The following is a 26527-nucleotide window of genomic DNA, read 5'->3' on the forward strand; positions in this document are numbered from 1 at the left end:
TAAATCTCCTGTTCAGCTCCTCACATACCTCCTGATCATTTCTTGTGAGTTCTCCACCTTCTGTCCTTAATCTGATCACCTGGTCTTTGACTGTTGTCTTCCTCCTGATGTGGCTATACAACAGTTTCGGGTCAGTCTTGATTCTCGATGCTATGTCATTTTCATACTGTCGCTGGGCCTCCCTCCTTACCTGTGCGTACTCATTCCTGGCTCTGCGACTGATCTCCCTATTTTCGTGTGTTCTCTGCCTTCTGTACTTTTTCCATTCTCTATTGCACTTTGTTTTTGCCTCCTTACACCGTCGGGTAAACCAGGGGCTCGCTCTGGTCTTCTCGTTGTTACTGTTGCCCTTGGGAATAAACCTTTCCACTGCCTCCTTGCATTTTGTTGTTACATATTCCATCATTTCATTTACTGGCTTTCCTGCCAGTTCTCTGTCCCACTGGACCTCCCGCAAGAAGTTCTTCAACCCTATGTAGTCCCCTCTTTCATAGTCAGGCTTTTCCCATTCAACTCCTCTTATTCTCTCCACTTGCAGCTCTACTATGTATTCAAAGCACAGAACCACGTGGTCGCTAGCTCCTAGGGGACTCTCATACTTGATGTCCTCAATGTCTGAGCTGCCCAGGGTGAACACAAGGTCCAATCTTGCGGGTTCATCCTCCCCTCTCACTCTGGTAGTGTCCTTAACATGTTGGTGCATGAGGTTTTCCAGCACCACGTCCAACATCCTGGCTCTCCATGTTTCGGGACCCCCATGTGGCTCCAGGTTTTCCCAGTCAATCTCCCTGTGGTTGAAATCCCCCATAACCAGCAACTTTGCTCTGCTGGAGTGAGCTGGAGTGTGTGTGTATGTGTGTGTGTGTGTGTGTGTGTGTGTGTGTGTGTGTGTGTGTGTGTGTGTGTGTGTGTATGTGTGTATGTGTGTGTGTGTGTGTGTGTGTGTGTGTGTGTGTGTGTGTGTGTGTGTGTGTGTGTGTGTGTGTGTGTGTGTGTGTGTGTGTGTGTGTGTGTGTGTGTGTGTGTGTGTGTGTGTGTGTGTGTGTGTGTGTGTGTGTGTGTGTGTGTGTGTGTGTGTGTGTGTGTGTGTGTGTGTGTGTGTGTACATATGTGTATGTGTGTGTGTGTTAGTTACCATTTGGTCCTAGGCACATGTCGATTAGACACTAGGCCTGTTGTATGTGCATGCGTGTGTGTGTATGTGTGTGTGTGTGTGTAGGTGTGTGTGTGTGTAGGTGTGTGTGTGTGTAGGTGTGTGTGTGTGTGTGTGTGTGTGTGTGTGTGTGTGTGTGTGTGTGTGTGTGTGTGTGTGTGTGTGTGTATGTGTGCGTGTACTCACCTAGTTGTACTCACCTAGTTGAGGTTGCGGGGGTCGAGTCCGAGCTCCTGGCCCCGCGTGTGTGTGTGTGTGTGTGTGTGTGTGTGTGTGTGTGTGTGTGTGTGTGTGTGTGCGATTGTGTGTGTGTGTGTGTGTGTGTGTGTGTGTGTGTGTGTGTGTGTGTGTGTGTGTGTGTGTGTGTGTGTGTGTGTGTGTGTGTGAGTGTGTGAGTGTGTGTTATTCCTTCATCTGTGTGTAAGTGTGTGAGTGTTTAAGAATTCCTTCCTCTCCTCAAAACACGAAACTCCTCATAGCAACACATGAAACTCCTCATAACAACATAAGAAACTTCTAATAATAATAACATAAATTCCTTATATTAACAACTACTCCTAACAACTTAAACCTTCAATTCAAGATCCTCGTAACTTCTTATTACATTTTTCTTGCTTCTCCAAGCGTCTTTTCTTAGCTCTCTCCTTCATATCAGCTTGTATGACTTTATTCTCTTGATCAACAAACATTGCTGTTAACATTCTATTGTGTTCAAGGATTTCTTTCCTTTCTTGGAGAATTTCCTGACGCAGGATTTTCTCATTTTCCATTTTCTTCTTCCATTTTCTAATTTCCTCTAGAAGCAATCGTCGTTGTTCATCCATTGTGATCTAGTTGTGACTAATACTCTTCACAATGAATTCAGGTGAAATAATCAAACAGGTGAAATAATCAAACAGGTGGAGGTGGGATTCGAACCCACGTTCTTTGTTGCAGAGTCGGATGCTTTACCAACTCGGCTATGGGGGTACGTTTGGAATAGTATATAAATTGATATTTATTCTACAATATTTCGTCAGAGTCATCAACTGAAACTCAACTGATGACTGAACAATGATTGTCAGGAAGCGATGACTGAAGTGTAGTGACAATTATGAAGTACTGACTTGTGCAGTGTAGTGGTGTAGTGAAGTACTTTGTAGTGATGTGTAGTGAAGTATGTGTGTATGTGTGTATGTGTGTGTGTGTGCGTGTGTGTGTGTGTGTGTGTGTGTGTGTGTGTGTGTGTGTGTGTGTTAGTTACCATTTGGTCCTAGGCACATGTCGATTAGACACTAGGCCTGTTGTATGTGCATGCGTGTGTGTGTAGGTGTGTACTCACCTAGTTGAGGTTGCGGGGGTCGAGTCCGAGCTCCTGGCCCCGCCTCTTCACTGATCGCTACTAGGTCACTCTCCCTGAGCCGTGAGCTTTATCATACCTCTGCTTAAAGCTATGTATGGATCCTGCCTCCACTACATCGCTTCCCAAACTATTCCACTTACTGACTACTCTGTGGCTGAAGAAATACTTCCTAACATCCCTGTGATTCATCTGTGTCTTCAGCTTCCAACTGTGTCCCCTTGTTACTGTGTCCAATCTCTGGAACATCCTGTCTTTGTCCACCTTGTCAATTCCTCTCAGTATTTTGTATGTCGTTATCATGTCCCCCGTATCTCTCCTGTCCTCCAGTGTCGTCAGGTTGATTTCCCTTAAGCTCTCCTCGTAGGACATACCTCTTAGCTCTGGGACTAGTCTTGTTGCAAACCTTTGCACTTTCTCTAGTTTCTTCACGTGCTTGGCTAGGTGTGGGTTCCAAACTGGGCCTAACGTACACGGTGTACAGGGTCCTGAATGATTCCTTATTAAGATGTCGGAATGGTGTTCTGAGGTTTGCTAGGCGCCCATATGCTGCAGCAGTTATTTGGTTGATGTGCGCTTCAGAAGATGTGCCTGGTGTTATACTCATCCCAAGATCTTTTTCCTTGAGTGAGGTTTGTAGTCTCTGACCCCCTAGACTGTACTCCGTCTGCGGCCTTCTTTGCCCTTCCCCAATCTTCATGACTTTGCACTTGGTGGGATTGAACTCCAGGAGCCAATTGCTGGACCAGGTCTGCAGCCTGTCCAGATCCCTTTGTAGTTCTGCCTGGTCTTCGATCGAGTGAATTCTTCTCATCAACTTCACGTCATCTGCAAACAGGGACACCTCAGAGTCTATTCCTTCCGTCATGTCGTTCACAAATACCAGAAACAGCACTGGTCCTAGGACTGACCCCTGCGGGACCCCGCTGGTCACAGGTGCCCACTCTGACACCTCGCCACGTACCATGACTCGCTGCTGTCTTCCTGACAAGTATTCCCTGATCCATTGTAGTGCCTTCCCTGTTATCCCTGCTTGGTCCTCCAGTTTTTGCACCAATCTCTTGTGTGGAACTGTGTCAAACGCCTTCTTGCAGTCCAAGAAAATGGAATCCACCCACCCCTCTCTCTCTTGTCTTACTGCTGTCACCATGTCATAGAACTCCAGTAGGTTTGTGACACAGGATTTCCCGTCCCTGAAACCATGTTGGCTGCTGTTGATGAGATCGTTCCTTTCTAGGTGTTCCACCACTCTTCTCCTGATAATCTTCTCCATGATTTTGCATACTATACATGTCAGTGACACTGGTCTGTAGTTAATGCTTCATGTCTGTCTCCTTTTTTAAAGATTGGGACTACATTTGCTGTCTTCCATGCCTCAGGCAATCTCCCTGTTTCGATAGATGTATTGAATATTGTTGTTAGGGGTACACATAGCGCCTCTGCTCCCTCTCTCAATACCCATGGGGAGATGTTATCTGGCCCCATTGCCTTTGAGGTATCTAGCTCACTCAGAAGCCTCTTCACTTCTTCCTCGGTTGTGTGCACTGTGTCCAGCACTTGGTGGTGTGCCCCACCTCTCCGTCTTTCTGGAGCCCCTTCTGTCTCCTCTGTGAACACTTCTTTGAATCTCTTGTTGAGTTCTTCACATACTTCACGGTCATTTCTTGTTGTTGTTGTGTGTGTGTAGGTGTGTGTGTGTGTAGGTGTGTGTGTGTAGGTGTGTGTGTGTGTGTGTGTGTGTGTGTGTGTGTGTGTGTGTGTGTGTGTGTGTGTGTGTGTCTTCTCTATGACTGAAGAAATACTTCCTAACATCCCTTTGATTCATCTGAGTCTTCAACTTCCAATTGTGACCTCTTGTGTCTGTGTCCCTTCTCTGGAACATCCCGTCTTTGTCCACCTTGTCTATTCCGCGCAGTATTTTATATGTCGTTATCATGTCTCCCCTGACCTTCCTGTCCTCCAGTGTCGTCAGGCCGATTTCCCTCAACCTTTCTTCGTAGGACAATCCCCGTAGCTCTGGGACTAGTCTTGTTGCAAACCTTTGCAGTTTCTCTAATTTCTTGACGTGCTTGACTAGGTGTGGATTCCAAACTGGTGCTGCATACTCCAGTATGGGCCTGACGTAAATGGTATACAGAGTCTTAAACGAATCCTTACTGAGGTATCGGAACGCTATCCGTAGGTTTGCCAGGCGCCTGTATGCTGCAGCAGTTATCTGATTGATGTGCGCCTCAGGAGATATGCTCGGTGTTATACTCACCCCCAGATCTTTTTCCTTGAGTGAGGTTTGCAGTCTTTGGCCATCTAAACTATATTGTGTCTGCGGTCTTCTTTGCCCTTCCCCAGTCTTCATGACTTTGCATTTGGCAGGGTTAAATTCAAGGAGCCAGTTGCTGGACCAGGCTTGTAGCCTGTCCAGGTCTCTTTGTAGTCCTATGTGTGTGTGTGTGTGTGTGTGTGTGTGTGTGTGTGTGTGTGTGTGTGTGTGTGTGTGTGTGTGTGTGTGTGTGTGTGTGTGTGTGTGTGTGTAAAATCAGTGCAAATTTAAACTTGAGACAGGAAAATGTTTCATGGTTTATAGCAAAATACTAAAATTAAATTAGATGAACTTGTAAAGCCTTCCCATTATTAATCCCAAGAACCAGTAGACTGGCGAGTATGTACCAGAAGGTTTCCCGGTAACAATGCCAAGCAGTAGTAGACTGGCAAGTATATGCCAAAGATTGATAATAAATAACCAGCTGTAAGGGTACAATATAATACCTGATAACATTATAACAGCTTTCCAAACAAGAACTGTTCATTAATTTTTTTCACAGCCCAAATTAATAACTAATTTTGGCCTTGCTACTCAAGTAACACAAAATAAGTAATCTTAAGCTATTTCCATTTTGACTTTCATATAATAAAGTGAATCATACTTCAAATGTAATGCAAATGAAAGATGTCTCAGCCACTTTAATACTGTATGTTATTTATAAGTGTCATTAACAGATGATAATGCTGACCTCATTTTAACAAACACATTTGTATATACAGGTATCTAATCAAATTACTATATACTGTACTGCAATAAACAATACTTTGTCATCCAAACATAATAAATTTATCCATAATATTCCACTGAGGATAGAGTTTGAATTCATTATTGCTAACATTTTTGCACCATACTTGAGTGTGCACCAATAAGTCCAAAATTTCCTTTAAAACTAATAAAATCTTAAATTATTAGCGATAGGTGAACAACTGCTTTGTTGATCCTTTTAGTTATCATGCACCCAGTGTATTTGTACTTATTGAAAGTCACATCATTTACTGTAATATTAAGTACAATAACCTAACCAAGTATAAATGTGCCCATTCCCACACCAAATGTACTTAGGCAGTGAACACTTCAGAACATCTTGGCATGATCAATCCTCCTCACTGAGAATAATACATCTATTAATAAGAAAAAAGTACCTATTTTTATATCACCATTCCTAACAACAACAACCTGGCAATCATACCCTGAATATTTGAGCGAATCTAAGTGTGTTATAACAGTTAAACTATTGTTTCAAAAAAATATTTATCATAGAAAATGACTGCCAGTACCTAAATCATTCAAGAACTTTATATTCTTTTTTGCCAAACAATTTCATCAGTACAGTGTCAGCCTATTTTTCTAACATCACTCAAATATTTCAGTCTTCACCAACTACTAGACTATTCCCCAATGATAATGGCTCTTGTAGTTTCATTGTCATATGCAGCTAGAAACAGGCTGACATCCTGTGTGTGTGTGTATGTGTGCGTGTGTGTGTGTGTGTGTGTGTGTGTGTGTGTGTGTGTGTGTGTGTGTGTGTGTGTGTGTGTGTGTGTGTGTGTGTGTGTGTGTGTGTGTATGTGTGCGTGTGCTCGTGCGTGTGTACTCACCTATATTTTCTCGTAGTTTTCAAAACTTCATTAATTTGACTTCAGTGTTTGGACTTTTTCGCTGTAACATTGATCTTACTGACCTTCTCCCATTGTTTAACATTCAATCTTTCATCACCAACAATCCTTTTTTACGGTGCCATGGGAAGCTTCCCCAGTACCAGCTGTACAATTACTGCTGTAACTTGCAACTACACTACACTAAACACTATGTTCTTTTGTTCTTCTCGAAGCGCATTGTTATTTTCTTGAAGTATTTTTATGAATGTGTAAATGTACTTTACGGCTCTCACGCATTTTCAGCATTTTTTCCGCTCGAAGGCCAGACGGAAAATCACTATTTGTTTGGAGTTCACACACAAGTACACATGTGACTTTCTTAACACAAGAACCGGGGATGCAATGACCACACAGTGATGTAGTGATCTCTGTTATCGTTAGTAACAAAATATACATGAAGGCCACAAAACAAATAAGGTACAAATATACATAATTTGTTTCACTAAGATTCTTATACATCGTGAAGTAACTTTGTTGTAACAACATTTCGCTCACTATAATATGCATAACAACACTAGAGAAACAGAGATCACGCTGTTATACATAGTAACACCATATATACATAAACCAAGCTGTTATACATAGTAACACCATATATACATACACCAAACTGTTATACATGTTAACTCAGAAGATACGAAAATGTGTATAAAATTAATTTTAACAGATTAAAAACTATGGCATATAAATATAAGAAAATAATTTAAAATAATTGGCCTCACCATGGTGGTGTAACCGGACGGGAAGTTCTTCTCTTCTGGCTGGACTACGGTACGAGTCTACCCGGGTGGATGTATTTACACAGCACAGATTCCGTGTGTCCCTCTCTGTAAGTACATCTGTCTGTATATAATGATATTCAAACATTTGTTGTAATATCATATATGGGTAATGCTCCATGGGGAGGCTACATTTGAAGAGTTAAGTTCCTCTTTGAGGAAATGCTGTGTTTGGGGTTCACAGCTCTCAACGTCCCCCTCAAATGTACTATAACAACTTCCTTTTTTTTCGTCTGATACGAAGCTGTTTTGTTGCTGAGTGAGTGTGTGAGTGTACAACATATTATTGCACATTGTTAAAAAGTGTTTAGTGGGTGTGTGAGTGTTGAGCTGATTATTACACATTGTTAAAGTGTGTTGAGTGTGTGTGAGAGTGCAGAGTACACTATCACACATTGTTAAAGAGTACTAAGTGGGTGTGGGAGTGTACAGTACATTAACACACATTGACACAGAGTGCAGTGACTGACCAAGTTACTGAACAAAGATCAACATAGATCAAAACATTGTTCCATGAAAACACTGTCCTGCAAACAATGTCTTTTCTTCACCTTTTTAAATAGCACAAATCATCACCTATTTTTTAAAACATTAAAACTTTGTAATTTAATATAGCAAAGGAAGTTTTCTGTGTAATTATTGTAATTTCTAGTCGCACAATGGAGTATAAAATCACATTATAAACTCTTTTCTCGAATCTTTGACTTGTTAAGATTCAAGAAGCTGAATGTTTGCTGACACATGTAAATACACTCGAATAAGTACACATAAATAACAACATTCATAAACATTAAGCTGAACATGTAAATGTTCCACTACAAGATCAGTTATTTCTAACTGATCTTGTAGTTCAATGTTTTCAGGTGATACAGAGAAATGTTTGTTGAACGACTGAACAATGTTCACTACCTACAACACATCAGGTACCAGTAATATTACCTAAAGTACCAAATATTAATATCTGACGAAATACACTGTGTGATGAACAGTTTATAATGGTGAAGAAAATAAACTTTATCAAGTTATAACTTCATCAGTCTCACCACTGTTATGTGTTCTTAACATTATAACAATGTTGAAATTGATCACACACACTCAGCACTCATTAACACTGTTATAACGTGTTCTTCACTCACATACACACTCAGCACTCATTAACACTGTTATAACGTGTTCTTCACTCACATACACACTCAGCACTCATTAACACTGTTATAACGTGTTCTTCACTCACATACACACTCAGTAATCATTAACACTGTTATAACGTGTTCTTCACTCACATACACACTCAGTAATCATTAACACAGTGTTCTTCACTCACATACACACTCAGCAATCATTAACACTGTTATAACGTGTTCTTCACTCACATACACACTCAGTAATCATTAACACTGTTATAACGTGTTCTTCACTCACATACACACTCAGCAATCATTAACACTGTTATAACGTGTTCTTCACTCACATACACACTCAGCAATCATTAACACTGTTATAACGTGTTCTTCACTCACATACACACTCAGTAACACTGTTATAATCATTAACACTGTTATAACGTGTTCTTCACACACATACACACTCAGCAATCATTAACACTGTTATAACGTGTTCTTCACTCACATACACACTCAGCAATCATTAACACTGTTATAACGTGTTCTTCACTCACATACACACTCAGCACTCATTAACACTGTTATAACGTGTTCTTCACTCACATACACACTCAGTAATCATTAACACTGTTATAACGTGTTCTTCACTCACATACACACTCAGCAATCATTAACACTGTTATAACGTGTTCTTCACACACATACACACTCAGTAATCATTAACACTGTTATAACGTGTTCTTCACTCACATACACACTCAGCAATCATTAACACTGTTATAACGTGTTCTTCACTCTCATACACACTCAGTAATCATTAACACTGTTATAACGTGTTCCTCACTGAAATGCTTTAAAAACCTAACAGATTCTTCACATAGGGGGCAGCCAGTAGATTGGTTTTACTTGCTTAAGAAATTCGTTCAGAGAAAGCATCTTCATTCTGTCCAATTGATTCTTGATCTAAGGAAATGAATCCCCCCATTTTTTTTATAATCAAAGTTTATTACCTCTCATTCCCAAATTTCTGTCTAACATTTATGGGTTTACGGGTTCCTCCTGAGCGCACTATGTGACGCGCACAGAGAGCAAGGGCGAGCTTTAATTAGCAATGCAGCTTGTTAAGCTCTCTGTTATGGAACATTTTTCCAGTTTTGTTGCATGTCATCTGAACTGGTAGGAAGCACTGCTAGCCAGAGCTCAAGTGATTAATCAGTCTTTCTATAACTGATCTGGTCATTCAAGTTTTGCAGCCATCTAATATTTCATATTGAATAAAATATCGTGTGGAGCATCAAATGATCACACCACCAGACACTCTCTCACCTCTATGGTAAACACTGCAGGAGCTGAGAGTCTTCACATAATTCTGTCTTTGTAAATGATGTTTACAGTTAGGTTCAACTTATATTTATCTGTATAGTACACCTATGATCTAGTGTTGAAACTAAAAGTACCATTGTTTAAGTATTATAATCGTCATCTTGACTGGACTGCACTGACCTGACGTATAACACAACCTGGTACTACACATCAATGGAAAGTCTCCTCATTAAAAATTAAGAATCTTCTCATAGCAACACATGAAACTCCTCATAGCAACACATGAAACTCCTCATAACAACATAAGAAACTTCTAATAATAATAACATAAATTCCTTATATTAACAACTACTCCTAACAACTTAAACCTTCAATTCAAGATCCTCGTAACTTCTTATTACATTTTTCTTGCTTCTCCAAGCGTCTTTTCTTAGCTCTCTCCTTCATATCAGCTTGTATGACTTTATTCTCTTGATCAACAAACATTGCTGTTAACATTCTATTGTGTTCAAGGATTTCTTTCCTTTCTTGGAGAATTTCCTGTCGCAGGATTTTCTCATTTTCCATTTTCTTCTTCCATTTTCTAATTTCCTCTAGAAGCAATCGTCGTTGTTCATCCATTGTGATCTAGTTGTGACTAATACTCTTCACAATGAATTCAGGTGAAAGAATCAAACAGGTGGAGGTGGGGTTCGAACCCACGTTCTTTGTTGCAGAGTCAGATGCTTTACCAACTCGGCTATGGGGGTACGTTTGGAAAAGTATATAAATTGATATTTATTCTACAATATTTCGTCAGAGTCATCAACTGAAACTCAACTGATGACTGAACAATGATTGTCAGGAAGCGATGACTGAAGTGTAGAGACAATTATGAAGTACTGACTTGTGCAGTGTAGTGGTGTAGTGAAGTACTTTGTAGTGATGTGTAGTGAAGTAGATGTGTGCAGTGTTGATGATAGCAGTGTTGATGATAGCAGTGTTGATGATAGCAGTGTTGATGATAGCAGTGTTATCATTGTAGATGAGTTGTGAATTGTGAAGTATGGTTTTGGATGAAGAGTAATGATGTAGATATGTAGTATTGGTAGATATGTTTTGTAGTGATTGAAGATTCCTAGTGTAGTGATGGCTGATGTGTGGTTTTCTGGGAGCAGTTGTGTAGTGATTCTAGATGTATACTGACGGTATCTGAGAAGTATAATAATGATAGACATATAGTATAGTGATGTTTGGTGTATAATGATGTGTAGAACAGCTTTGTTTGGTGTGTTGAGTAGTCATATCACATGTGTAGTGATGATAGACGCCATGTGATGAAAGATGAACATTTTTTTGAAAGTAAATATATAGTGTAGTGATGCTTGATGTACAGTGCAGGAATGGAAGATGAATAGAGATTGTAGATATGTCTTGATGGAAGATGTGTAGTGAATTATTGATATGTGTATATTCATGTTAAATGTTTAGTGACAGGAGATGTGTATTGTATTTATATTAGTTGTATAGTGAATCCAGATATGTAGTTTAATTATAATAAAAGAGTAGAGTAATGATGGTGGATATGTAGTGATGGAAAATTTTAAGAATAATGATAATTGATGAATAGTGATGATAGACGTGTATTGTGTTCATGGTAGGTGTGTAGTTTAATTATAATATATATGTACTGTGATAATGGTGGATATAGTGATGGTAAATTTATAGAGTAGTGATAACTGATGTATAGTGATGGACACTGTAATGATGGTAGATGTTTTCTGTGTTGATTGAAGATGTACACAGTAGTGACAGAAGACGCACAGTCATGGTAGTCATGTAGTGTATAGTAGATAACAGTGTAGTGATGATAGCTATTTCTTGCATTCATTAGCTCTTTATTGGGCAAATGGCCATAAAATTAGAAATTAGAACTGAACTTCCTGAAGTGGATAGTCCAATATCCTCTTCATACTCCTCCACTATCTCCTCCACACTCCTACAGTATCCTCTACATACTACTCCAATATCCTCTTCATATTCCTCCACTATCCCCTCCTCACTACTCCAGTATCCCCTCCACACTCCTCCAGTATCCCCTCCACACTCCTCCACTATCCCCTCCACACTCCTCCAGTATCCCCTCCACACTCTTCTACTATCCCCTCCACACTCCTCTACTATCCCGTCCACACTAGTCCACTATCCCTTACACACTCCTCCAATATCCACTTCACACTCCTTCACTATCACCTTCACACTCCTCCACTATCCCATCCACACTTCTCTACTATCCCCTTCACACTCCTCCACTATCCTCTCTACACTCCTCCACCATCCTATCTACACTCCTCCAGTCTCCCTCAACACTCCTCCAGTATCCCCTGCACACTCCTCCAATATCCTCTTCATACTCCTCCACTATCCCCTCCACACTCCTCTGCTATCCTCTCCACACTCTATCACTATCCCCTCCACACTCCTCCACTATTCCCTCCACAATCCTCTACTATCCCATCCACACTCCTCCACTTTCCCCTCCACACACCTCCACTATCCCCTCCACTCTCCTCCACTATCCCCTCCACACTACTATCCCCTCCACACTACTATCCCCTCCACACTCGTCCACTATCCCCTCCACACTCCTCCACCATCCCCTCCACACTCCTTTACTATCCCCTTCACACTTCTTTATTATCCCCTCCACACTCGTCTACTATCCCCTCCACACTCCTCTACTATCCCCTCCACACTCCTCTACTATCCCCTCCACACTCCTCTACTATCCCCTCCACACTCCTATATTATCCCCTCCACACTCCTATATTATCCCCTCCACACTCGTCTACTATCCCCTCCACACCCCTCTACTATCCCTCCACACTCCTCTACTATCCTCTCCACACTCCTATATTATCCCTTCCACACTCCTCTACTATCCCCTTCGCACTCCTCTACTATCCCCTCAACACTCATCCACTACCCCCTCCACACTCCTCCACAATCCTCTCCTCACTCCTCTACTATCCCCTCAACACTCCTCAAGTATCCCCTCCACACTCCTCTACTATCCCCTCCACACTCCAATATTATTCCCTACACACTCTTATATCATCCATTCCACACTCCTCTATCATCCTCTCCACACTCCTCTACTATCCTCTCCACACTCCTCTACTACCCTCTCAACACTCCTCTACTATCTCCTCCACACTCATCCACTATCCCCTCCACACTCCTCCACCATCCCCTCCACACTCCTTTACTATCCCCTTCACACTTCTATATTATCCCAACCACATTCATCTACTATCCTCTCCACACTCCTCTACTATCCCCTCCACGCTCCTCTACTATCCCCTCCACACTCCTACACTATATCCTCAACACTCTTATATTATCCCCTCCACACTCCTATATTACCCCCTCCACACTCGTCTACTACCCACTCCACACTCCTCTACTATCCCCTCCACACTCCTCTACTATCCTCTCCACACACCTATAATATCCCTTCCACACTCCTCTACTATCCCCTCCACACTAATCAACTAAGGCATACACAAATTTTAACTATTCGGAATGACACACACACACACACACACACACACACACACACACACACACACACACACACACACACACACACACACACACACACACACACACACACACACACACACATATATATATATATATATATATATATATATATATATATATATATTTATATATATATATATATATATATATATATATATATATATATATATATATATATATATATATATATATATATATATATATATATATATATATATATATATATATATATATATATGAGTATGTAATTTATTTATTTATTTACTTTTTAAAAAATTATGATATTACACATCACGGTTTAAGGCCTACGTTAACTAAAAAATAAAATAATGCTGTAGTCAAAAAACAAATCAATGTGGCATTTACAGGCTCAGGTTAAGTCACATATACCTCAGATTACATAGAGTACCACAGGTCACATATGCCTCAGATTACATAGAGTACCACAGGTCACATACACCAACTCAGGTCAAGGCTGCATAAACTACTTCAGGTCGAGGCGTCTCTTCCTGAACCTTCAGTATCACCAGGTCTCGGGGCACAAATTGCCACTGTACAAGCAATGAGCATATTTGAAGTTAGGATTAACTGATTACCCTCTCTCTAAAACATTTAGAGCAAGCTCTTTCGTGTTTAACAAATTAGGTCATTATAAGAGGCTATTAGAGAGGCACCTGTTGTAATAACATCAATTATGCAAGCAGCTAGTTCTCATAATAAAACGTTCGTGTTTCAAACGTATTTCATTTGTCTACTGTTGATGAGTCCGTATTTTAACACCTTCAGTTGAGGCACCTTGATTCTCGTGAAGGTTCGTAAGACAAGGAATTAGTTACTCTCATTTTCCTCGGGTCAGATTTGATAATTTCCCATTCCACTTGCCTTGATTCCTCCTCTTCCCCTCCTTCCCATCCTTTTCCAGTTATTTCCATCCTTCCTTATCCTTCTTCCTTCCCATCTTACGACAGCTCTCGTCGTCCTCGATTCGATTCGATTCGACAAGGTCTACATGACGCCTGTGTGGTTAATGCTTCCCTGAGAATGTTATATTAACAAGCTGTATTTCTGTCGTTACGCGATTCGAGAAAGATATCTCCATATTGCATAACCCTCCACGTCAGTGCACGTGAAAGGAACAGCGCACAGTGCACTATGTTTGTAACCCAGCTAAAAATTAGCGTTGAAGATTTGAAGAACATGAAAGGAAATCTTTCGTGAACGCTAAGATCCCAATTTCTTCAATAAAATAGCAAATTAAAATTTACAACCCAAAACTAACTCAAACCTTCCCCAAGAAACATTAGCTTTGAAGTCAAGCCGAGGATGTAGTCTCTTGGTATCTCAGACAAATATCCTGAAATACAGAAGCAAATTTAATTCGAAAGCTCTGAGAATTTGCATTATCAAGTAAACAGCTTCGAGGATTAAGGGCAACTTAATGAGGAATTAGAAATTATCGCATGAAAAGTAGTGTTTAAATTTCCCCATTGTTTTTCCATAAAAAAGCAAACTGAGACTCGGGCCAAAATTACACCAAACACTTATCTAGACATGAATAACTAGCAGTTGAGATTTAAGAAATTAAGTACTGATGTAAGTAATTAGACACTAATATTTTTTATAATGGTCTTTAGGGAACACAGACGTTATATGTACACAAAAGTATATTATATAGAATTATTCTAAGATAAACCAGTGAAAGAAAACATCGTGATTTATTCACAGTTACTAAAACTGGCAGACTAAATAAATTTGTAAAGTTTAAATTAACATTTCGGAAAGAGAACGCAAAGATTTTGTATTTTTATAAATCCCATCAACAATGAAAGTTTAAAGCCTATCATAAAAGTCATTCTCTGGTAAATATTCTTAATCCAATGATTCCATGTTTGTAAACAAATTCAGTAAAATTTCAGATTTGCTCCCAAACTGTCTTAAGCTTATGGGATGTATTTCTTCTTATGTAATGCATCAGAGTTAATATTTTGAAGCCGGTAATACTAGGCATTCTTTAGTTATTAGACGGAAATCGATATCAGAATTTGTTTAATAAACTAGGTAGATTGGGACTTATGAATTCCAATAACAGCGGACCTTTGCTTTCTGGAAAACACACCAGGGATAAAAATTTGAAGCATATCAGAAGTCATTTTCCAGCTGTTGCTCCGATTCCACTCAAAGGAGGTTCCTTGACGTTGGTGAGGGGCTCTTGATCTAGGGAATTAGATCTGTGCTCCAGTTCCCTGAATTTAGTCTAAATACCTTTCACCCCCCCCCCACATGCGCTGTATAATCTTACGGGTTTAGCATTCTCCATGATTTTTATTATGTTGCTCCAATTCCAGTGATTTCGTTTATAACTAAACTTAATGGGTATTATCCTAGCAGTAAGATATATCAGCCATTAAATGCTGAAACCATTCACAACATGCAAATCCAAATATATTAAATGGGATTTAATATTTCACACTATTTTACATATAAAATTTGCAGATCTGATTCTACACAATTACGTTTCACTCTCAGTCGTCGTCAAATTAGAAAGCAACAAATTTTTGAAGGTTTGAAGCTACGCCATAAGAGGTTTATGGAAGTTTTCAGAGCTATTACAAGATAATGGGAATAGGATCAACTATTTTGGTCATAGGGCATCTGAGCTTGCTAACCGTACAGTCTTTTCCCTTGTCATCGTAAAATAAGAAAAATAAAAACCAAAATTTTTTAGTAATAAAAAATATGAAAAAATCTACTACTCGGAGATAGCCCTTAGGGATAAATAATAATAATAATAATAATAATAATAATAATAATAATAATAATAATAATAATAATAATAATAATAATAATAATTAAAATAATGTAGGATTGAAATGCGTAAATTTTTAAACAAGCCCCTTATACAGGTCTTATTTATTTAATATTTTAATTTAGCTTAGGTTGCGGTAGGTTACACTCTAGGTGCGAGCCACAGTAAATTATAGGGAGCTATGTACATTGTACATGTTAAGTTATTATCGAATCGAGTCGAATTGTGCAAAGAAGAGATCTCGATAGAAGACTCTTAGACACAGCAGTTAGAGTGCAGTGGGCGCCCTTGCAGTCGAGGATTGTTGAGACTGGTAGGCAACTCTCTCGCTTCACGCACACAGTGTCCGTGGTTCAGTCCCCGTCCGGGTGGAAACATTGGGCGTGTTTCCTAAAAATGCTGTCCCCGTTCACCCAGCAAGCAAGAAGGTACTTGGATGTTAGTCGACTGGTGTGGATCGCAACCTGGTATATAAGATTGAAGGATTCCAATGGTGGCTAACCCTCCGGGGTTAAAAATTCAAATAAAATTTTCATATCTAACTTCCTTGGCACACTCGGAGGAATATTCTTATCCTTCACTGGTCAGTTTTTCGCTTAAGAATCGTAACTATAGAAGATCCAGCTTTGATAGATATCCTTAGACACTTCTGCAAAATTAGGGAATTTTTATTCTGGAAACTTTTCTCAAGCCAATGGCTTCTTCAGTGCAATACAGACAACAGCTGAAGATGTGAAGTTTGATGTAATCAGTCTCTCAACCTGGAGTCCGTGCGTTCAGTCCACCAGTCTTGTTAAAAGTACAACATATTCGCGGAATCGAAGCTTATAAACTGCAGACAGATGAGGTGGAACAAGTATTAGGCGGAGACAACAGTGAAAAACCCGTCTAATGGAAGTAGGTTGTGCCTATAGGTTAGGTTAAGCACGACCTACTTCCACTAGTGGGTTTTTCCACTGTTGTCTGCGCCTTCACTTCATGTGTTTGCAGTACGTGCTGCACTTTTATAAAGATTGTTGGAGTAAACGCAGCTTTACCTTCCTGGAGTACTAGCAAGATAGTCTGAACACCTGGAGTACTAGGAAGATAGTCTGAACACCTGGAGTACTAGCAAGATAGTCTGAACATCTGAACACCTCTTGGCCTTGGTTCCATTACGATCATAGGCTAATATCAAGGGTACTAAGACCCACGTCAGGAAACACGACAAGTGTTTCCTGACGAATCATACCTAACCTAATACGGCTGGCTTAGTCGAGTTTACTAGCGTCAACATCACATCGATGTAAAAAGAAAATTGTCTGAAAACTCTTTGACTTCATCGGTATTCCACATATTAAAGACGGAGCTTTCAAAATGTCATCAATTTATCCTTTGTTAGATTTGGTCATTAACATTTATTCTTTTTCAATTTTGTTTCAGTTATGATAACTAGACTTCGTATTTTTCTATTTATTAAAATAAACTTGTATATTTTTTTCTAAATTTTTAAATACTTTTTTGAATATTAATTAGTTATATTATTTTTTTTATTCCTTTATTTTCCTAAAGGGAGTAACATGGAGAATTCAACACCTTTCTGAGTTCCATTACTTACAGACTAAAATATTACACAAATCATTTTGATGAATAAATTCACTGCAACACCTGATGGATTAATGATGGATTCTCTGAAATTTGAGCAGCAGTTCTGCAAGTGAAGGACGAGTGGCAAATGGTTTTTGAGTGATAAAAGAAAAATTGAAAAATTATGGAAAAAAAATGTTTACTTATCGAAAAATAGTGAATAATTTTGGCAACAAGCGGATGTAATTAGCTTATTTCTATCATATTTCTAAGTATGTTTTCCCAAAAATGCAATTTTTTTGTTCTTGCTATCATCAAACAGACATGATGACAATTCATGTGTTTTTTTTTCTCCAAATATTACGATTTTTATGATTGTTTCATTCTAAATACACTGCAGTGCAACTTTTCTGAGGACTCCATTCAAATTCAGAGAGTGATAAAAGCTAAGTCACGTGTGGGCTGTCAACATGTGTTGGAGGTTCGCTACACAGTGAAATGTGGCGCGCGATGACCGTAGACTTTTACAGGAAGCAAATTATATGTGTAAGTCAGAATTAAGTTATTAACATTTTTATTGTTGGCGAAAAGTATTTACAGGAGTGTCATGATTTTTGCACATGTTATTGAGTAATGATGGTTCTACTAGCATGTAAAGGGGATTTGCGATATTTTTTACTGCTTTGTTTTTATTGATTTTTTCTTCCCAAAAAATAAAAAAATCGTTAAAAAATGAATAAACTTCAGCATTTTTATTATGCGTTTGTACTAAGATTACCTAGACCTTATCTTTCACCTGATATCAACAAGAGTATTGTACATCTTACCAATTTTGTAGATAAGAGAGAGTTTTATGCCCTGTAGAACAAGGCATAAAACTATTTTTTTCTTTCTATCTTTTAAGGCAAAAAGTCACTACAAACAGAGTGTGTAGGCTTCAAATGCTGATTAAATCACTAAAAAAATTTCATTGAAATTGGACGAAAAATAAAAAATGATTTCGCTAGCCCCTGTCCTTTAGGTGACAGGAAGGAAGTGCACCACCTAAGAGGTTATAGATTCATTTTCAGAACAAGGAAGAGGAAAATAACCTTCAGGAAGAAGCAAGGAACAAGAAACAAGCAACGCTGGTTTTGCCAGAGAGTAAATACATTGTTGTAACTTAGTGCGACTCAGTGTGAATACCTCGCTAGTTACTATATTTTCTTTACGGTGAATATTACTTACTAAAGTCACTGAATGATTTTTTTTAGGTAGGGGGGGAGGGGTCGTCCTTTCTTGGTGGGAGACAGCTGGTCTGATAAAAGAAAATTCAGATGAAATAAGATATGTTCGGCAATATTAGGCTTATTGATAATACAATGTGAATTAAAAACCATGTTACTTTAATGCATAAGGAAAAATAAAATAAATCTAGAAAAGTGGGAGGACAAGCTAGAGGACACAAGTGATTTTTGGGGACCTGATATACTGGTGGAGTGTAAGCAACGTTTATGAAGGGATTTAGAAACACCAAATTAGACTTCTGAAAATGGAAGCTCACTGTATTCACTCGAAAAGATGCAGTGTGGTTCGTGAGATCATTTAAATTGTGATGCTTCAGTACTTCAGATTAAACGGCTATTGAATGAGTGATAGTGAATGAGTTTCTTCTTTTGCGTAACCCGGCTAATGTAAAAGTTAAAAATTTAATCAGAACATCCTCAAAAAGCATATCCTTACATATGCTATATAATCTATATTCTCTTACATACCTTACAATATAAATTTTCGTATTTTTTTCTTCATCGGTAAGAATTTTTCTTATTAAATACGTACAAAAGTTACAGAAAATTAAGGTTAATTCAAACTTTCGCTCATTAACTTTCGCTTGTTAGAGCCGAGACTTTCTAAAACATCGTATGGAAGAATGAAAAAAAAAAGTCCAGAACTTCGTAAAGGTCAGCCTCTTAGTGTGAATATCAGTGGTATACAAAGCCGACAATTTCATAGACTACGGTGCTAATCACCTGCTCCTAGGCTGAGGGACTGATTACCTCGCTTTCCTCTGTCTTCTGTATATATTTCCAGTTTTCAGATTATGCCCATGTGATGTACTGATAAAAGCACTGGATGTAGAAAAGTCTACAAGTAAAGATTCCCAGATGCTTCACATGTGTCTAATTCTTCTTTTCCTTAACAAACCATACCACTGGCGGGAATAGAACCGGCGATCAGAGAGTCTCAAAACTCCAGACGGTCTGGAGTTTTGAGACTCTCTGATCGCGGGTTCTATCCCGCCTGTGGTATGATTTGTTTGCAATCGTGTCATTGCGATTTCGTGAGTCAAGTTCTTTTTCTTAGTTTGCACTTCAAGGTGGTTACACTAACACTCCCCTGAGAGATGTTTATCGCTATATTCCCCCAGAGGTGCACTACTTGGCGCTTTAAATCGGTATGTGGTCAGCTATTTTTGTATATATAAGGATGAAATCACAATAAAATGTGTGACTGCAAATATGAATAAAAATACCACAGTGGAAAGAGGAAATAAAACCTGAGAGCTTTCGTGTACTTACACATCTTCAGAGGAATAAGAGTAAAACATCAGCATATTCCGGATGTTTCAAAAAATATTTACTAGAAAAAATGTGGCTGAGTTGCATGTGCTTTTTGTGTTGATTGTGTATTCTGTGAAATAAATTTTAAGTTTCTTCATAATGAATATTCCAGCTTAACTCAAATTTAAATTGTGTATGGCAGGATTGAGCTCCGGCTGCTGGGGTTTTTGAAGGCGTTGAGCTCCTGCTCCAGGTCCCTCTCCTGATGTCATTGGCATCATCTGAGAAGTTTGCTCTCCAGCGTCATAAGCCTCTTCAAATATGTCTTTGCGATCTCTTGGCCGATTGATCTAAACTTTTAGAAGTGTTAAAGAGGGTTGTGTTGCATCGTTTAGGCCTCAAGAGTGTAAATGAGATAATTTTTGTGAAACATTAAGATATATTCCGAATGTCTTCCGATTTCAAATATTAAACAGTGTTAGACAGGGTTGAATTTTAGCTGCTGGGCTTCTCAAGGAAATATAGAATTACAACTTAACACCCTCTATTAAGATGCAGTTCAACACCCTTGTTAAGATGTAACTCAACACCCTGTGTTAAGATGTAACTCAACACCCTGTGTTAAGATGTAACTCAACACCCTGTGTTAAGATGTAACTCAACATTCTGTGTTAAGATGTAACTCAACACCTTCTTGATGAAGTTAAGTTAGATTCAGAGCCGTCGGAAGATATCTTTACATGTACACAAATAACCTGTACACAGGAAAGAGAAGTTGTGACGAAGTTTCAGTTCAACCTGTACCATGGAGAAGTACAAATAGTTATTTGTGAAGGTTATTTGAGTATTGTTCCAGTCAAGGTATTGGGCCTTTTTCTTCTTTATGTTTACAAGTCCATGTGCGAATATCAAACTGTACCAATGTATGATTGGGTTATGTTCGAGCTCCTGGGCCTATTGAGCTGGTTAAAGTACAATTCCTCGGTCTGTTTAGTGGATTTATACACAACTTTTAAGGTCTTTCTTGGGTATCGAGCTAAAACTCTCAAAGTTTGTAAACTAAAGTTATCAGAAACGGGAAATATCTCTTGTCCTCATAGCGACAGATGATGCATCTTGTATTTTCTTGAAATCATATATACAACTGACATGTCTGATTGCTTTCGTACTTCGTCTTGAAACCAAACATAGGTTACTTTATCCTTAAATGTTATCACTGAAAATTACATTGATGTAGTAATATGTATACTGTAAGTATTTTATGAAAAACTATCAAATATAAATATAATTAATTTGCTTTCTCCATATTCAAGCCTTTTTGTGGATGTTGTGTGTATATTTGTGCTCGTATATTAATATGCGTTAAGCCTTTAATCCCACTCGACCAGACTAAAGTAATCTGTGTATTAAGACTGAATTGATTCATGTAAACTGATGTTTTTACATGCTTAATCATTATTGGACACGTAATTTCCCCTAAGCTTAAAATAAACTTGTGTGAGCTTGGATAAACTTATTTGTATCTATTATGTGAATACACAGTTCGTATCACGTGAACATTTGAAGAGTCAATCAAGCGTAGAACTCAATCATTCCACAAAAGTTTGAAAGCTATATTAAATTCGACATTTTTTTGTTAAAATGATCTCTTATTTATATCAATTTTCCTACTAGTTAATAAGTATTATACATATGTACATCACCTACCAGTTAATATGTATTATACATGCGTACATTACCTACCATTTAATATGTATTATACATACACCACTGCAAGTATTATGTATTTTTGAACAACTCGTCTAACACTGTCTATGAATCTAAAATTTAAATTATTTTGTATACCTTAGGGGAAAAAATTGCATCTCTTTTATAGCTGTTGTTGGTTAGGTGGTTATTGTTCCCTGCTGCCAGGGGCTAGACCAGGTCTCCTTGTGGCTGGTATAATGAAGCAAGTGTTGGTGCAAGCAGGACACAGCCACACGCAAGTGCCACAACCTTGCTGTTCACGGAATGTCTGGAAATCATAAAGTTTCCTCTTCAAAAGAGTTAAAGCTCTGCTTTTGTCCATTTATTGGACCAAAACAAACTGTCAGCGAGGCCTGGTCATGGACGGGGCTGCGGGGACGTTGACACCCAGGACACTTTCCATGCAGACTGCATGACATCTCATCAATCCTCGCTATAATAAACATAATTTAACTTATCATAATTTTACAAAGGATATCTTAGATAAATCTATATTCATTTAGCATTATTTAGTATTAATTATATTTTGTTGACTTTCAGACAGATTTCAGAGATTTATTGTGCATTTGATTTGTTTATCAGGCAAAAGTACCATTGCTTTTCAAGCTACGATCCCTGATTTGTTTACTTCGGGAAGACATGCAGTGTGCACTAAGAGGCATATATTACTCTTGTAAAAAGGCACTAAACATTTACGACATTACATTGTAAAATACCTTTCAAGTTAATGTATAACTGGATTGCGGCCGCAATACCCTTCGTGTGGTCGATACACATTAAACTTGACACTGCAAACATGTTTGTTTCCCCTGAAATTATTTTCCTTCTCAACTGTGGTTTTTCCACTTCCCCGTAATATGTTTGCTCAGTAGAGGTATAATATTTGGTAGGTCTTTTTCCCCCTCCAGTAATCTTGTTGGAAGTTTATTTAATACTGTAATGTTTTATTCTGATGTAAATTTTGTTTTTAATCTTCCTTTAATCTTTCACTAAAGTGGCTGGTTTTTCTCCACACATATTAACATAGATAAGATATATTCTCCTTTCATATGCTAACATCTGAAACCCCTCACTGATACCTGTAGACTTTATGGTTTTGGTATTATCTGCCCAGCTACTGAGTCCATTACTGACCTATTTTGTCAGAAACACGACGCCTTATATTAGACATGATTTAGTATTAATCACAATTTTGATGTCAGCATTATGGTAGAATATTTTCCAGAACGTGTAGTGATGGCATAATGTATATGTGGTGAAAAACTTATCTCCGTTACGCCAGCCTGTGATTTACCACTGAATCACCTGACACCAATACCTGCGTCAGGAGATAATTTCCTATTTTTTATAAATAAATCACTACTACCACATGTCTCCATCTATCAGTCTGTGGCGTCGATCAGCAGCTGTTTATTTTCATCTTTAGATTACGTACTTTATTCTCAAGTTTCCTCAGAGCTTTCCTATGGAAAGTAAAGTTTAAGAACATGGTTTTGTGTATGTGTAAACCAGAGAATATCAATCTTTCTTGCGTTTACCGTCCGAAGGATCGAGCTTCCACCACTCCATTAGCTGAATGACACGTACAGGTTTATTACTTCACAAAATAATAAAAATTTATAACCACAACACCTACTACTCAGATGCATCTTGATTACTGCTGGATCTGAAAAAGGTATCCCCAGCCTCCTCCACGTCAGTGCAGTGAGGAGAATAAATTTCTAATGCATTTAATTATTAGCAATGAAAATTTAAAGTAAACCAGGAGAGACAAACGCATGTTATTATACAGACACAGTCCAGCAGTGGACTGTCTTAGGACCCACTTGAGAAGTCAAGTCCCTCTTTGAGGAGATGCTGTGTTTGGTGTTCACAGGTTTCAACACCCCATCCCCTCTGAAATACTTTTTATCCTTATAATGGTGTAATGAAAGTTTGTTATTTTCATTTTAGACAAAAAAAATAAAAGTCTTAAAGGAAAGGCATTCCATTTACCAGTTCGAGCGTAAACGGCAACAAGGAATAAAAGCAATAGAAGAATAAATCTGGCATACCAGACAATTTTTAGAGGAGACTTGTGGTTGAAAGATTTTAGAAACAAAGTACGATTAACTAAGATTTGTCCAGATTTACAAAGGGATGTTTGGATCAAGTGTTTATAATAAAGCCACTGGCTTACTGGCCTGGAATTTGAGCACTTACCCGCCATGGGTTCAAATCCCACCTGTTCTTTGGTTTGATGGCAATCGTGTTATTACGGTTTTGTGACTCTTTACTAAAAGAAACACTTGCAATACTGGAAATAACTCGTATATTTAAGCCAAAATTTTAAACGACTTGACGCCGTGCTCTAAATAAATATCTATACTTGATAATGGTTTGGAACAAACCGAAACATCGTGAAGAGTTTTAATTTCAAAATAGGAGTTGTTTAAATTATGTAAGTAAATAAGGGAGCTGCACGTATAGAATTAGAAAAGACATTTGATAAGGTTGGACAGGAGAGGAATGTGGCAAGTGTTGAAAATATAATGAAAGAGATGTGAAAGCATGTAAAGGTTTAAGTGTTTATATGAGTAAACCTAAGCTTTACTCATTACAGTCACATTACACAACCTTCCGAGGCCCCGGAAGGGTGTGAAGGTGACTGAGGCCCCGGGAAGGGTGTGTAGGTAACCTAGGCCCTGTTAAGGGTGTGTAGGTGACCTAGTCCCCGGGAAGGGTGCGTAGGTGACCGAGGCCCCGGGAAGAGTGTGTAGGTGACCGAGGCCCTCCGAAGGGTGTGTAGGTGACCGACGCCCCGGGAAGGGTATGTAGGAGACCGAGGCCCCGGGAAGGGTGTGGGTGACCGAGGCCCCGGGAAGGGTGTGTAGGTAACTGAGGCCCTGGTAAGGGTGTGTAGGTGACCGAGGCCCTGGGAAGGGTGTGTAGATGACCGAGGGCCCTGCAAGGGTGTGTAGGTGACCGAGGCCCCGGGAAGGATGTGTAGGTGACCGAGGCCCCGGGAAGGATGTGTAGGTGACCGAGGCCCCGGGAAGGATGTGTAGGTGACCGAGGCCCCGGGAAGGATGTGTAGGTGACCGAGGCCCCGGGAAGGATGTGTAGGTGACCGAGGCCCCGGGAAGGATGTGTAGGTGACCGAGGCCCCGGGAAGGATGTGTAGGTGACCGAGGCCCCGGGAAGGATGTGTAGGTGACCGAGGCCCCGGGAAGGATGTGTAGGTGACCGAGGCCCCGGGAAGGATGTGTAGGTGACCGAGGCCCCGGGAAGGATGTGTAGGTGACCGAGGCCCCGGGAAGGATGTGTAGGTGACCGAGGCCCCGGGAAGGATGTGTAGGTGACCGAGGCCCCGGGAAGGATGTGTAGGTGACCGAGGCCCCGGGAAGGATGTGTAGGTGACCGAGGCCCCGGGAAGGATGTGTAGGTGACCGAGGCCCCGGGAAGGATGTGTAGGTGACCGAGGCCCCGGGAAGGATGTGTAGGTGACCGAGGCCCCGGGAAGGATGTGTAGGTGACCGAGGCCCCGGGAAGGATGTGTAGGTGACCGAGGCCCCGGGAAGGATGTGTAGGTGACCGAGGCCCCGGGAAGGATGTGTAGGTGACCGAGGCCCCGGGAAGGATGTGTAGGTGACCGAGGCCCCGGGAAGGATGTGTAGGTGACCGAGGCCCCGGGAAGGATGTGTAGGTGACCGAGGCCCCGGGAAGGATGTGTAGGTGACCGAGGCCCCGGGAAGGATGTGTAGGTGACCGAGGCCCCGGGAAGGATGTGTAGGTGACCGAGGCCCCGTGAAGGATGTGTAGGTGACCGAGGCCCCGGGAAGGATGTGTAGGTGACCGAGGCCCCGGGAAGGATGTGTAGGTGACCGAGGCCCCGGGAAGGATGTGTAGGTGACCGAGGCCCCGGGAAGGATGTGTAGGTGACCGAGGCCCCGGGAAGGATGTGTAGGTGACCGAGGCCCCGGGAAGGATGTGTAGGTGACCGAGGCCCCGGGAAGGATGTGTAGGTGACCGAGGCCCTGGGAAGGATGTGTAGGTGACCGAGGCCCCGGGAAGGATGTGTAGGTGACCGAGGCCCCGGGAAGGATGTGTAGGTGACCGAGTCCCCGGGAAGGATGTGAAGGTGACCGAGGCCCCTGGAAGGATGTGTAGGTGACCGATGCCCCGGGAAGGAAGTGTAGGTGACCGAGGCAACGGGAAGGATGTGTAGGTGACCGAGGCCCTGGGAAGGATGTGTAGGTGACCGAGGCCCCGGGAAGGATGTGTAGGTGACCGAGGCCCCGGGAAGGATATGTAGGTGACCGAGGCCCCGGGAAGGATGTGTAGGTGACCGAGGCCCCGGGAAGGATGTGTAGGTGACCGGTGAGGCCCCCGAGGCCCCGGGAAGGATGTGTAGGTGACCGAGGCCCCGGGAAGGATGTGTAGGTGACCGAGGCCCCGGGAAGGATGTGTAGGAGACCGAGGCCCCGGGAAGGATGTGTAGGAGACCGAGGCCCCGGGAAGGATGTGTAGGTGACCGAGGCCCCGGGAAGGATGTGTAGGTGACCGAGGCCCCGGGAAGGATGTGAAGGTGACCGAGGCCCCGGGA

The 26527-nt window shown here is 40.5% G+C and overlaps 1 long non-coding RNA gene across 1 annotated transcript; it reads left to right on the top strand.

Moving 5' to 3' along the window:
- The first annotated feature begins 17979 nt into the window (after positions 1-17979).
- On the top strand, positions 17980-23602 carry LOC138851559 (uncharacterized). The gene is made up of 2 exons (XR_011391276.1): positions 17980-18199; positions 20396-23602. It is a non-coding gene; the product is annotated as an uncharacterized lncRNA (long non-coding RNA).
- Positions 23603-26527: the final 2925 nt, after the last annotated feature.

The sequence above is a fragment of the Cherax quadricarinatus genome, unplaced genomic scaffold, assembly GCF_038502225.1.
Source record: "Cherax quadricarinatus isolate ZL_2023a unplaced genomic scaffold, ASM3850222v1 Contig992, whole genome shotgun sequence".
NCBI classification, from domain to species: Eukaryota; Metazoa; Arthropoda; class Malacostraca; order Decapoda; family Parastacidae; genus Cherax; species Cherax quadricarinatus.